Here is a 15,000-nt window from a genome sequence, read left to right as displayed (position 1 = left end):
ATGTTCCTTTTAGTAGAAGGAATTATATATTCCGTTATGGTTTATTGCAGAAAATGTTCGATATATTCATTCAATAAGTCGTAGAAGAGCGTATCTGAGTATGAGTGTATTTCTGTACTTGTATTTATGTATGCGTCTGAAAGATGCGTGGTTTTATGTTGGCTAATACTTATAAGCCCTTATAGAGATCTTACTGGTAATTTCTACCGTGAGAGAAAGGACGATGGCACCAGAAGCTCCAATATTCTACACGGTAGCGGATGGGGTGGAGGATATTTTTTACGTGAAACAGCTGCGCCAATTGAATCAGGGAAGCGGGGCCTAATGGATGGAGAAGACCGCTGAGAGTGCACAAAAGACTTTCTCAAATAGAAACAAAACCACCCCACATCATCAGTAACAGTGGCATGAGACCGTATATTGTACTACTCTACTCACTTTCATCAAAACAATTGATCCTAACTGAATTCATTGTACCATATGAAAGCGGAATAGAGGAAGACAACATTTACATGACAGAAATATGGCATTTTCGCCATCAAACTTAGGAGAATCTAGTCTCCAAGCTTAAGTCCTCGCCATAGAGGTGTGGAGCGAGAGATTTTTGAGGAAAATCTGCCCACGATTTCATGAAACGACACAGTTTCTGGGAGGAAGAAAACTAAACTCTTAAAGTGATGCCAGAAGCAGCTGAGACGACTTCGAACAGGATCTGGTTAAAGAAGAATAAAAGTAAATTTTAGAGGGTATAATTTACCCGACATTCAGTAGGTGTCACAGTGGTTACAATATTCAAGGTATCTTAGCTCTGGAACACACTGACTCCCCTACCCACGAGTACAAACAGTAAGACAGAAAGCGAAAGTTGAGGGGAAACCCGGAGTCATGACGTCGATGCCTCACGCCACGTTCAACCCTTACAGCGTAAGGGAATGGAGGATGCTTACCTCATGACCTGCTATTCAGTTCCCGATGGAGTTTCTTACGAACTACTGACGCAATGACACGCATTATACTCAACATTGCAACCAGTCAAAATATATTCGTCATTTATTACACTTAGTGGCGCTAAGTTTCTTTATGAACCTTATCAGTAAATAGCAAGCGAATCGGTATAGATTCAGAGGAGATAGATGGTTCTTTCTGTTCCTTAGTAAAATAACATGATATGGTCATTTCAAGTTAATATGAAATAACTATTTAGAAATGAATTGCCTAACTTTTAATGGTATCTATTTATTTCTCGATAACTTAGATTCTGAAAAATTAAAAGCGGTTTGTTTTGTGTTTGTATTTTCTTTTTACTGTTAAACTGGCAGAAGAATACAATTTTTGAAATTCAGTTTTAAATAACATTTTCTTTTTCATCAACATTAACATTCACTTATATGACTACAGCTCCATAAACGTTGGATGTTTTAGAAACTTGCTGACAGGAAATCCAATAGTGATATTAACGCTAATTAAGGCCTTAATCTTAAGCTGAATCGATTGATTTTTAGCAGCTTTGGTTTCGCATTACAAAAGTGAATACACACGAATCGTCACACAAATATAATGACACATTTGCAATAGTTTTAATTTATATAAATGCATTTGGCCTACTGGGTTAGGTGTAGGGCTTGTGATCTTTAAGTTATGGGTTCGATTCGTTTCACGTTACTCCAGTGCACGTATCTGCCAATTGGTACCAGTGATAGCTCCCAGGGTGTGGAGGTAACGTTGCAATGCACAGGCAACTGGATCTAGGAAATATTTGTACTCCCTGTTCCTTGAACACAACGTAGACCGGTGTAAGCTCTCACCTAATGAGACTTTGAATACACTTGAGACAGACTTTAATTTTTACCTTAGTAGTTTACGGTGGTAATCTTCCTATCTGAATTGTCTGATATGTAGGTTCGGTTTACCAACTAAATTTCATTCGTAGCAAATAAGGCAGGAGAGACATGGGCTGTGCCAGATTAGCTAAATTTTTACGTACTTTAAAGTGAACGATGCTTCAATAGAAAAGCAATATTTGTAAAGATTTAGAATGTGTGTTGGGGCTCTTCTATTTTGAATTATTTGAATTCTTCCTCTGAGGAAGGACATGGTTTCTAAGAAAGATACAATGTTCCATCATTGTATGTATGTATGTATGTATGTATGTATGTATGTATGTATGTATGTATGTATGTATGTATGTATGTATGTATATATGTATATATGAATGTATGTACGTATGTATGTATATGTGTGTGCATATGTATGCATATATAGGTATGTATGTATGTATGTACGTGTGTATGTATGTATGTATGTATGTATGTATGTATGTATGTATGTATGTATGTGTGTGTGTGTGTATGTATGTATGTATGTATGCGCTTTTCTGTTTTTAACTATTTTAATTCTTCCTAACAAAAATATAAAAAAACTCCATCGTTGGAATGCAAATAACAAAAACAATGTCACATTTTAAACCTGATAAAAGTCTTGCACAGTTCTATTGTTCCGCTTACTACAGATTATATTTGTAATGTGCGAGTCAGTTGGTTAATTTCTTTTTCTGGGAATCCCAGCTTATTCCGACTGACAGTTAGGCATTTACTTACAAAACCAGTTGCACCATACTATTATTGGAATGAATGCAGATTTGTAATCCAGATGTAGAAGCTGGCGGTTTCGAAGCAGTTGTCCACAGTTATCTTTTTTCTCTTTGATTTTCAAAGATATATTCACATCAGTAGGACAGCTGTCCTCTATGACGCTATGCATGCATGCATGCATGTATGTATGTATGTATGTATGCATGTATGTATGTATGTATGTATGTATGTATGTATGTATGTATGTATGTATGTATGTATGTATGTATGGATGTATGTATGTATGTATGGTATGTATGTATGTATGTATGTATGGATGGATGGATGTATTATGTATGTATGTATGTATGTATGTATGTATGTATGGATGGATGGATGGATGGATGTATGTATTATGTATGTATGTATGTATGTATGTATGTATGTATGTATGTATGGATGGATGGATGTATTATGTATGTATGTATGTATGTATGTATGTACGTATGTATGTATGTATGTATGTATGGATGGATGTATGTATGTAGTATGTATGTATGTATGTATGTATGTATGTATGTATGTATGATGTATGTATGTATGGATGGATGGATGGATGTATGTATGTATGTAATGTATGCATGTATGTATGTACGTATATATATATATGTACGTATATATATATATATGTATGTATGTATGTATGCATGTATGCATGTATGTATGTATGTATGTATGTATGTATGCTTTTATGTGTGCATGTATATATGTGCGTATGTATGTATAATATGCATGCATGTTATGTATGCGCGACATGGTGATCTCATATCAAGATAACAGCACATAACCTTGCAGGTAGGGCCCAGTTAGAATATTCTTCTGATCAAGTAACCCCTCCCACTCAAAAGGTCTCTGAATAAGAGTTGTTTAAGGATGTTGAAGGAAATGCCCATATTTCCAGAGATGAATTATTCAACACACGGCTGTGATGCTCCCCCACTACTTCTGCTTGTGATCAGAGATGCACATATTGTCAGCCACTAAGGGACCCACTCAACTGGTTAAGGTCAAGCAAATATGTGGTATTGAGCAGAACATTTGCTGTAGCCCGTCTTTTATACCAAGACAAAACAATGTACTTATTATCATTATTATTATTATTATTATTATTATTATATTATTATTATTATTATTATTATTATTATTATTATTATTATTATTATTTACCAAAATCTTTGCCTGTCTTTTCGTTCTTAATTCGAGTAACGCCGAGGTCGGCTTCGCCTTTCAACCTTTCGGGGTCAATAAAATAAGTACCTGTTGACTGCTGGGGTCGACGAAATGAATACTAGTTTTATTTAGCCTCCTCCTCCTCATCCATATTTCCGGTCCTGCACCTATATTACAAAGAATTATTTATTATCTATTACAATATTAAGGTGGTGAGCTGGCAGAATCGTTAGCATGTCGGGCAAAAAGCTTAGTGGCGTTTAGTCTCCTTTTACTTTATGAGTTCAACCCCTGCTGTGGTCGACTTTGCCTCGCATCCATTCAGAGTCGATGAAATAAGTACCAGTTAAGCAATGGGATCGATATAATCGATTTACCCGCTCCCCGGAAAATGCTGGTCTTGTGTCAAAATTTAAAATCATTATTTATTACAATATTTCACTTTGTTATATTTTCACGAAATGTTGATTGACTGACATTGAATTTTTGAAGTTTATTATCCATATTCATACCAGATTTCACTACACAGTAACAGGTTGATCTCTTGTAATGTAACTACAAAATTCACTCCTTGTGGATGCAATATGTTCTTCAACATAATAACCACTTTATTTTAAATATCAAATTTGCATAAACGTAACTCAGCTGAAAAAACCTACACTTCAACATGAAACAAATTTTTCCGTCGAGCAATTATTAATGAGGCTACAAATCGAAAATCAATTTCGATTATTCATCCACCTCATCAATTTTGCTCGATACAGATATTCTACAAACGGGTGTTGCAAGACATTTGTATGATGTTGGTTCTGTAAAAACTACAGATAACACAATAGTTTTTTTAACAATTTACGATAATTAATGAAAGAAACGAATTTATCGCAGTTGAATTGTATGATATTGTATAGAATTTAGAATAAAGTCAAGGACTCGCTCCCCGGCAGTTCTCATATTCGTAACCTATTTTGGTAAATCAATAATCTTCCGCAAAATTCATATTTGAAATTTAAATAAAACACAAACAATTCTATAAAATTTTAATGATTTAATATCTGATAGTTTACTTGCAAAAATTATCTTCGGATTTGTTTGCAGTAAATACTGTGTAATACAGTTATATGTATTCTATAATTGATTTTCTCTAAATATTTTATCCTAATTAAGACGTTTGTCTTTGTAATCCTGTTAGAATTATACCACAACCGGATTTTGGTGCAAAAGAAAAGAAGAAGATTTTTAGAACATTTGTTGTAATACATGAGTAGTAATGGTGAAAACGACTGGGTTTATACAGACCTCTTTCAGTTATGTTAAATGCCATCTGCACATACCTATAGGATGAATTACAGGTGTATGTTCGTACGTCCAAATGTTTGAAAGCCAAACATTTCCTCTTTCGCTTTTTCTTTCTTCTTTTCTTTCTTTCTTTTTCTTTCTTTCTTTCTTTCTTTCACTCTTTCTGTCTATCTGGCTGTCTGTCTGACTGTCCGTTTGCTCATCTGCCGATCTGTGTCTGACTTTCTCTCCCTCCCTCTCTTTCTCTCCCCCTCCCTCCCTCTCTCAATCTTTACTCACATTATTCTATGTTCTATATTACTGCTTTGGGAAAGTAAAATTCCCTTTGAGCATGTAGGCGGTTTTCTGCTGAGAGAATGTGACTGTTACAATAAGGACCTAGGTATTAGTATTCGGTTCTACAGTGTGATCTGCTAATCGATTTTATGAAGCAGAAATAGCGAATCCCAATGGTATAGCCGTTGAAGAGTTTGTTGTATTTGTGTGTTTGTAGGAAATGCCTTAACAGAGACAGACATTTTACTGGTTATAATTTTCACTACACTTATGCTGAATGTAGATTTTACTTAGCTTTTTCTACCGTAAACGCGTGGTAGGTACCGTATTGTATCCTAGCTTCTCTTGAAATACAGCACCTGGTACTTATTAGTGACTGCATTTATTCTGAACGTGAATTAAATTTGGTTATTTTTCTTTTCCCTATTTCCTATCGTAAAAGCGTAATGATGATGCTACTAATGGCTACGACCATGTTATTCGGTGGACGACTCAGAAAGATAAGTGCACTTCTTATTCCCACTGGAAGCTTCCTAATTGTAGCTGGTGTGCAGTTGGAAAATTTCTGTATCTACACGATCTTGTAGTTTGATTATGTCTATGATTAGTTCTTGTGCGAATGTAGGTCTGCCACAGCTGGCATTAAGATAGGACTGGTAATTGTTGTTAAATCAAACTTCTTAAATATTCTATTAAGTCCTTTCCAAATTTATCCGTGGAGCGGACGCAAAATCGATAACCTCAGTATATAGTCATACTTATATATACATATATACATGTATGCAAGTATGTACAGTTATACGCAAACTCACGCGTGCGCATATATATATATATATATAATTATAGTGAAAAGCTCCGTTGGAAAGCCTTTTTCCCTCACGTAGTAAGTTGTACTGAAAAATATAAAAAGGAAAAAGTAAAAAATATATGTAGTCTGTGCATTTTCCTTCTTACATTTTGCACTATATCTCTTTTACTCTTTTACTCTTTTACTTGTTTCAGTCATTTGACTGCGGCCATGCTGGAGCACCGCCTTTTAGTCGAGCAAATCGACCCCAGGACTTATTCTTTGTAAGCCGAGTACTTATTCTATCGGTCTCTTTTGCCGAACCGCTAAGTAACGGGGACGTAAACATACCAGCATCGGTTGTCAAGCGATGTTGGGGGAACAAAGACAGACACACAAACACACACACTCACACATATATACATATATATATATATATATATATATATTATATATATATATATATACGACGGGTTTCTTTCAGTTTCCGTCTACCAAATCCACTCACAAGGCTTTGGTCGGCCCGAGGCTATAGTAGAAGACACTTGCCCAAGGTGCCACGCAGTATAACTGAACCCGGAACCGTGTGGTTGGTAAGCAAGCTACTTATTACACAGCTACTCCTGCGCCTATATATATATATATATATATATATATATATATACATACATAAACACACGCGCATACACACACACTCATACACCATAAACACGTACATAATACATATATACGTATATGTGTGTGCGTGTATCTAGATAGGTAGATAGGTAGGTTATAAATATATACAAAGAGATAGAGAGAGAGGGTTAGAACGAGATAGATAGATAGATAGATAGATAGATAGATAGATAGATAGATAGATAGATAGATAGATAGATAGATGTTATCGGTGGTGATATGGGGAAGTGAAGAAGAGGGGCAGTACGATTTATATTTACTCTTTCATTGAAACCAACAAAAAGTTATATATAGCCTCTGCTGCTGCCTTTATAATCATGTCAGCACTTACGTTATTCTTCTTTTCAGACTATGGCCTAATGAATGTGTTCTGCAGACCAATTTAACAAGTCGATCGTTCCAAATCAAGCAAACGGTTAATCAATAATCATGTGATACGTAAACCAAATATACCAGCATTCTCTTAGTCACACTTACAGCGACTGGGTCATTGCAACAGCTGGTCAGTCTATGTCTATACGTAACACTATAGATGTTAGTAAGCACTGGAAATAGAACAAACAATAGCGAAAAGAAGAGAAGTGAGAATGTATGGCTGGTTGGCTGGTTGGCTGGTCGGTTGGAGGGCGAGTTAAGTGTTGGATTAAACAGCTGAGGCTGAAGGAAAATGGGTATACGTATATATGTATGGGTCTCTGTATGTGTGCGGCTATATATATATATATGTATACAAAAATACACTTACGTATATGTATGTATATACCTACACGCGCAATACACGTAAATACATACATAGCAGCCATGTATGTTCTTATATATATAAATATATATGCATATGTGTATGTATGTAAATATATATACATATATATATATATAATATATATATATATATATATATATATATATAATATATATATATATATATATAATATATATATAAAGGTTTTGCGAAGCAAACAAGAAGCATGGAACACGAAACATGAGTATATATTTCTGTATTTTTTATCTCTATTTATCTGAAGTAACAGAATGACTCAAGGACTGAGTGCTTGGTGCGTTGGCACTCACCAAAGTTTCATAAATATTAACGCACAAAACTCTCGGTCCCTGAGTCACTGTTATTTCAGTCAAATATTAATAATATGTACGTATGTATGTACGTATGTATGTATGTATGTATGTAAGTATGTATGCATGTATGTATGTATGTATGTAAGTATGTATGTATGTATGCATGTATGTATGTATGCATATATGTATGTATGCATGCATGTATGTACGTATGTATGTATGTATGCATTATATATTTTATGTTGATATGTATACATCAATATATATTTATACGTAAATAAGTGTGTATATCGAGAGAAATAAAAAGACTGTAAAAGATAGATAGATAGGTAGATGGATAGAGAGAGAGAGAGAGGGAGAGAGAGAGAGAGAGAGAGAGAGTGTGTGTGAGTGTGTATGAGTGTGTGTGTGTGTGTGTGTGTGGTGTGTGTGTGTGTGTGTCCGAAGTGAGGTTGAGGGTTCTGTTTGTGGAAGCAGTGTTTGTAATGCCTAGTTTGCTTGTAGATCGTGTGTTGAATGACAAAAAGCAATATCATGAGAAGAAATTGCATTCGTTCAGTAATTTCTAATGCAAAGAAGGAAACTTACAAGGCGTCTACCCTAAACTTAAAGCTACTTCTTTCCCTTACACGTTCGTGATGTTCGTTTTTGTTTCTCTGCCGCTGCGGACGAGCAAGACGTTTGTCTATGAGGTGAATATGTGGAACAGTCGTGATTGATTATTGGACAGCTAAGTGTCATAGCAATGTTTATTCGTTGCTCTAGTTTTCTTTATTACTATTATTATTATTATTATCGAGCTGCAAAACAGAAGCGGTTGTTGTTTGTTGTGAGATGTGGAGCTTCGCCTTACTCGTCACTACGCCTCATACATCTGAATTATAAAGTCGGACAGTTTGTACTTGAGACCCTTGCACTTCGGAAGAATATATGAGAGCACATAAAATTCTCTTTGTCGCTGTGAATATCTGTGTACTTTGCTTTGGTCACTTCATCCGTCTGGTCAGACTTCTCAGCAGAATCTCATCCATGTATATATGTCATACGACGGTTGGTGACTGTTTTTGCTATTTCTTTTCTATTTTCCAGAAGAAATTCTTTGCCAGTTATTCAGTAAAATCTGAAGATATTATATTTCCTTTCCTTTTATTTTATTTTATTTTATTTTATTTTTGTCTATACAAAGACTGGTCAGTTGGAAACGGCATTGCTTTGCGTTGATTGCCATTATTCACTTGTTTTGTTATTTTCGTTGGTAGAATTTTGTAGCAAGATACCGATTTCGTGCTCCTAATATCAGACCTTCCGTTTCTTTAGCTTCCAGTCTAGAGTTTTAAAGGCATTGTTGGCTTTCTTATTGATTCACTTCCTTTCAATTCAATTTTGCAGAATAGCGATCACAGATAGAAATTTCTCTAAAAGCGCTCTTTGAGTTTTTATCGTTTGCAATCTTTTTAAAACCATTTCTATCGTATTCTTCTATTTAACTTTTTTTTTCCAGTGCGTTTAGCTTCAAGTTTTTCTTCTATTTTTCTCCTTAAACAGAGATTCAAAAGGCAAAAACACAACCAAACAATACTTTAGGTTTTTATCTATATTTTTCATTGTTGGAGAGTTTCCATGGATTTATTCATTATATTTTACTTTCTTTTTGGAAATGATAAAGCTCCTACATCTTTCATCAAAATTCTCAGACCTTCCTAGGGTCATCTTCAGAATGCAGTAATATAAGCTTGTGTTGCTGCTTCTCCATAGCAGTCTGGACCAATACAGTTCGTGTAGACATTAATCCCGAAAATTGAATTTTGGCCGTGGGGTTTATAAATGATCAGGTGTTTGTAATTAGTCTATGTTGTCTGGTTGAAACCTTAAGAAAAATACTTCCAAAGTTATCCGGCTATTTTGTACTAAATTCTGTGAAGTATGCATGTGCTGTTCACCAACATTTTCCCACCTAATTATCTTTTGTTTTGTGTAAGCACGGTTATTTGATGAGGGATTTTTTTACTATGTTCTTGCATGGTCAATATAACAGTTGTAGTCGTGCAGTTTATTGCTTTGCCTTTTGCATCGAAATCACGTCGATCAGATGTAGCTTGATCGCAAGGTTACATAATGTAACTTGAGGATTTATCATATGTATTTTTTTAATAACTCTAGTAGTTTGCTAGGGTATCTAAAATGTTTAAAAAGCAAACATTGTTTTAAATATTCATTTGAAATAATATATCGATAGTTTTAGATTCCATATTATGGGTGCTGCATCAGTGAATTTCATGTAAAGTGCATTGGTGTTGTTCTACTTTACTCAGCATTACTGTTGACTAGATTTTATGCTCCCCATACGATGACAAATCTTATGATTTGGAATAAAAGTTGTTGGATTCGATGCCTTATATTATTTACTGATTTTTCTCCTTAGACTCTGGTCACGTATATGTTTGTATATGTGTGTTTCTGTTTGAGTCTGTGCTTGTCTTCCAATACAGCCGGTCTTCGTTTCTTTATGCCCCATGTAAAGTAGCAATTCAGCAGAAGAGACCGATACAATAAGTACCAAGTTTGAAAAAAAAAGTACTGGACCTTTCTTCAAGGTGGTGCTCCAGAATGGCGGCAATCTAACGATTGAAATAATTAAAACTTTTATTAAAAGATAATTACTCAGTGTTACATATCAGATAACATCTCCCGGTTTATCATCAACCATACCATTTAGATCACAACAGTATTACCCTATACTTTCATGTTTCATAGAACACACGGTGTTGCAATAATTCTTGTTAGATTCCCTGTATTGAACCTCAACCACACTACGATTCTTTTGGAGACAAAATTATCATGCAAATACTCAGATCGGTCAACAAACACGTTAATATCAACCAATCTATGAAGGTTTTGTGCGCTTGAAAAATCTGTTCCCTGTTCTCTAATTAACATGTAAGAAATACAAATAAATTATCCTCATTATTCATGGAGTGCATGAACGTTTTACATTCGAAATCAATGTCCTTGATACCAGATCACAACCATTTTCCTTAGATATCAAAGAGCTTTCTTACAATGTTTGCTGTTCCCAAAGAGCAGACTTCTAAATTAATTCATCTCGTGATGACGTTGCCTAAGGCCCCATATAACAATTAGGATTACTTTTGTAGAAAATCTCCACAGTCGTCGTATTTCCTTAGCCAAATCCTGGTATTTCCTATTTTCTCCTGCTGTTTGACCGCTATATTCATGTCCGCAGATATAACCACTCTTTTCTCCCCTTGTTTTGGATCCTTATTATGGATCGAGATCCATAATACCTGGTTGCCTTGCATGAAGTTCGCGATCCCCCCTGTTCATTAAAATCGGATAAAACCTTATCCTGGTCGTCCCATATTACACTTTCTCATTAATGTTCATACCATTTTCTTCCGACTTCGAATCCTCTTTGCCGTAATATGTACTAGCGTAGTGATTTTGCCACACAGTCGTGTCTGCGTCTATATTCCATCTGTGTCAAAAAACACAAGTAATTATTATGTGCATAACAGATTCCTCTTTCTTATTACATACTCTTCGCTTTGCACGTTTCTTGGATTTGTCTATTTTGGTCTTAATGATATTTTCCCCCAGTGACTGTCCTTGAACAATCATTATGAGTCCTTCCGATGTTTTTTTAAGGTCTCTATTCTTGAGCCATGACCAAGACGTCCTGCGTTTGTCTGAGGTACTGACCGTGTAGATCTTTTCCCCAGATATTTCTTTCTCGCTCCTGCTTTCTTCTTTTCTTGTATTCCGTTGCCATCCCTACAGCTCCTTTCTCCTTTCCTTTGGCAGCCTGAAATCAATCTTTCCGAGTTGTTTTACCATTTCTATACAGTCGTCTTTTGCTATTAGTCTTCTCCCCCACTCCTTCCATTGTAGGTATAACCTATCGTCATCAGTGGAATGTAGCGAACTGTCCGTGGTCATTGTCATCCTGATTTTACAATCTGTTTCTTAGTTCTTTAGTCCAGTTCAGGAAAGCAGCAGGATATCGTATTAGAGAGTCTGCTCATGTGTTTATAGTAGAAATGCTTTTCTCTCTGCCTCCAACCGAAACACTTTGGCACTTGGAACAGTTGCCCCTCATTCATTGTTCAAACCAATGTCTTATTTGAGAGTTTAATCCCTTCTAACTTGGATAATTTCCGCCATTTTATCTCTAACATCGCATATTTGTCTCTTCCGAACTGCATGTCAGCATCATTACTAACAACTCTATCAGTTTGAACCAGTGAATCTAAAGCTTTCTCACTTTTAGCAAATAATTTCAGATCGTCCATAAACGGGAGTTTCTCACCATTGCTAAATTCGTAGCATAATTTAACCCCTTTCAAAGTCGATGTAAGAGGGATAAGAGCAACCAGGACTAGCAGTGGTGAGAGTGTATCACTTTCGAATATCTTGACTTGACCTAACTTACCTTGATCTGATATTAGTATGGCATCCATTTTGGCACTGTTTCGTAAGAGCTGGACAACATTCTCAGCTATTACAAATAGCTTCAAACGCTCTAGGATACATGAGTGTGTCTTTTAGCAACCGATACATGTCGTTGCTAGGTTTTCCTTTTGACGTCCTGGAGGGCTTACTGATCTATGATAGGCCGCTGGTCCATTTGAAACTATTTCTGTTCTTCTGGCAGAAGATCTCATCTCTCGCCTTATTGTTATTATTACTATGGTGACGAGCTGGCAGAATCGTTAGCATGCTAGGCGAAATGTTTAACGGTACGTTCTGAGTTCAAATTCCGTCGAGATCAACTTTGACTTTCATCGTTTCGGTGTCAATAAAGTAAGTACCAGTGAAACACTGAGGTCGGTAGATTTCAACCTTTGTGCCTTTAGTAGAAAGGATTATTATTATTATTATCATCATCATCATCATCATCGTCGTCGTCGTCGTCGTCGTCGTCGTCGTTGTTGTTGTTGTTGTTATTATTATTATTCAAGCTAACAGAGTCGTTATCAAAACGGCCAAAATGCTTAGCGTTATTTCACCCGTCGCTACATTTTTATTTCAAATTCCGCCGAGGTCGACTTTGCCTTTCATCCTTTCAGACTCCAGTCTGATATCAGTACTGAAGGTATACACCGTTTGAACGAGGGAACTGACTCGGGCTTCATCTTTACCGTAAAGTTTGAGCTCATTCATGAATAACAAATGGTTGACTATTTGTTGGCGGCTTTCGAATACATACCCAGATTTTGCTTTCCTCAGAATCAGTGGTATCAATTAAAGTACAAAGATCAGTGGGGACAGGCAGTCCCCTTGGAAGATGCCCCTCCTAATTTATATTGTCCTTAAACTTCTTTTGCATGCTGTCAGATCTGTCCTCCAATTCGCCATACTTTTTCCAAGCAATCGCTCAACATTCGATGGAATGCCAAATATGTTCATACTCTCCATAATCCAAGAATGCGGGATCATATTGTACGCTTTACGGTAGTCGATCCATGACATGGCTAAGTTAGTTTTCTTCCTCTTGCAGTCTCTAAGTACAGTTTTGTCTATCAGGAGTTGATCCTTGGTTCTTCTGCACTTACGCTTGCAACCCTTCTGCTCATGTGGCAGAACTCCATTTTTTTTTTCAGATGTTCGTACATTGACTCTGCGAGTATTCCAGTCAGTAATTTCCACATAAGTGGCAAACAGGGCATCGGCCTGTAATTGTTTACCGTATTGCTTTTTTTTATGTTTTTCAAACACAGCACTGTCCTACCCATTGTTAACCACTCTGGTGTTGCTTGGTCGGCATTTAACAAGGTGTTGAGTTGTCCAGCTATTCGTGCATGACATTCACCAAAACTTTTGATCTAGTCACCTTAAACTCTATTTGGTCCACGGGCCTTCCAGTTGCTCATTTCCTTCACTTCCCTAACTGAATTGACTAGTGCTGCCTGTTTTGGACAGACCACTGTTTGTTTCCTTTCTTGCAAACATTCAGCATCCTTCTTGTGCTCCATGTCTTTGCTCCAGATGTCATTCCAAAACTTTTGACTTTCGATGTTATCCGGTATCAGCTTTTCATCTGTACACTCTCCATTTATGTCTTTATAGAATCTCTTCTGATCTACTCTGAATAATCTATTCTGGTGGTAACCCTTCATTCTTTGGTCATATTTTACCATCTTTACTTTCTTTACTACTTTCAGGCCCTTTCTTTCAATATTATACTTCCTTTTCAGTGACCTATGTTTTTGTTCACTTTTAAGCTCCCCTTTCTCTTTCCCTCGACAGCATGTCTAACCCTGCCTGGATTCTTCTTTTCCACTATGGATCTTTTCTTTTGTCACTCCCATTGTGTTTCTTTTTCTTGACATCAACACCCACGTTCTCTGCTACAACAATACTTGCTGCCTTGATCAAATTATTTGTTCCTGTGATGTTTGTTCTGATGTATTTCAGAATTTCATTGACATTTTTCTTTCTTGGTTCAATTTCCACCGATCAACCTTTTTTAATTTGCAAATAATGTCGCTATCGTTCTCCTGTAGTCTTGCCTTTATTCTGTTGTAGATTGCCTTTTGTTCATCTGTCATGTCACCATTAGTTTTATTGTCTTCTTTTAGATCACCTATATGTCTCTCATCAAATAAACTATTACTGGTCCTTTCCTGTGATATGAGATTACTTTTATTAGTAAGAACTGTATTTTCATTGTTATCTCTGCTGCTATTTCCATGACCCGTTTTTTTGAAGCTCTATTTCTCTGAACCAACAATTTTTTCTTATTGCTCTAGCCTGATCACATAGTCTCTGTTCCGTGAGTTGAAACAATCCCATTTCTCTCCAATGATCATACATACGTTGTCGGTAACTCCTAACCCTAACTCCTAATTTGAGCACCATTTTCATCTATCGGGCTGCTCAGGTAGTAACACTCCATGACCACGGCATTAATTTGCTTGCTCCATCTACCCCGTGTGTGGTGGTCCTTTTCTGGATATGGACAGGCTGAGTCGGCCCAGAATCTCTGAGCCTACCGGGTGTAACACTGTCACCATCATTGGCTTCAGTTTCATTACCACCGTTATTCACAATATTTTCTTTTTTCATTGTCAC

At 36.2% G+C, this 15,000-nt stretch overlaps 1 protein-coding gene across 2 annotated transcripts in view; it reads left to right on the top strand.

The window, feature by feature from the left end:
* The window catches only part of LOC115216525, a 67,069-nt gene that overhangs the window by 20,366 nt on the left and 31,703 nt on the right, over nucleotides 1-15,000 (top strand). The window contains exon 1 of one of the 2 annotated variants that reach the window (XM_036506250.1): nucleotides 8,753-8,958. The exons of the other annotated variant lie outside the window; for it this stretch is intronic. The gene's annotated coding sequence lies outside the window, so the exon portion shown is untranslated. Of the gene's footprint in view, nucleotides 1-8,752; nucleotides 8,959-15,000 lie in introns of those variants that run through there. 2 annotated transcript variants of the gene reach the window in all.

The sequence above is a fragment of the Octopus sinensis genome, linkage group LG10, assembly GCF_006345805.1.
Source record: "Octopus sinensis linkage group LG10, ASM634580v1, whole genome shotgun sequence".
In the NCBI taxonomy this organism is placed as follows: Eukaryota; Metazoa; Mollusca; class Cephalopoda; order Octopoda; family Octopodidae; genus Octopus; species Octopus sinensis.
This window is presented reverse-complemented; position numbering and strand designations above follow the sequence as displayed.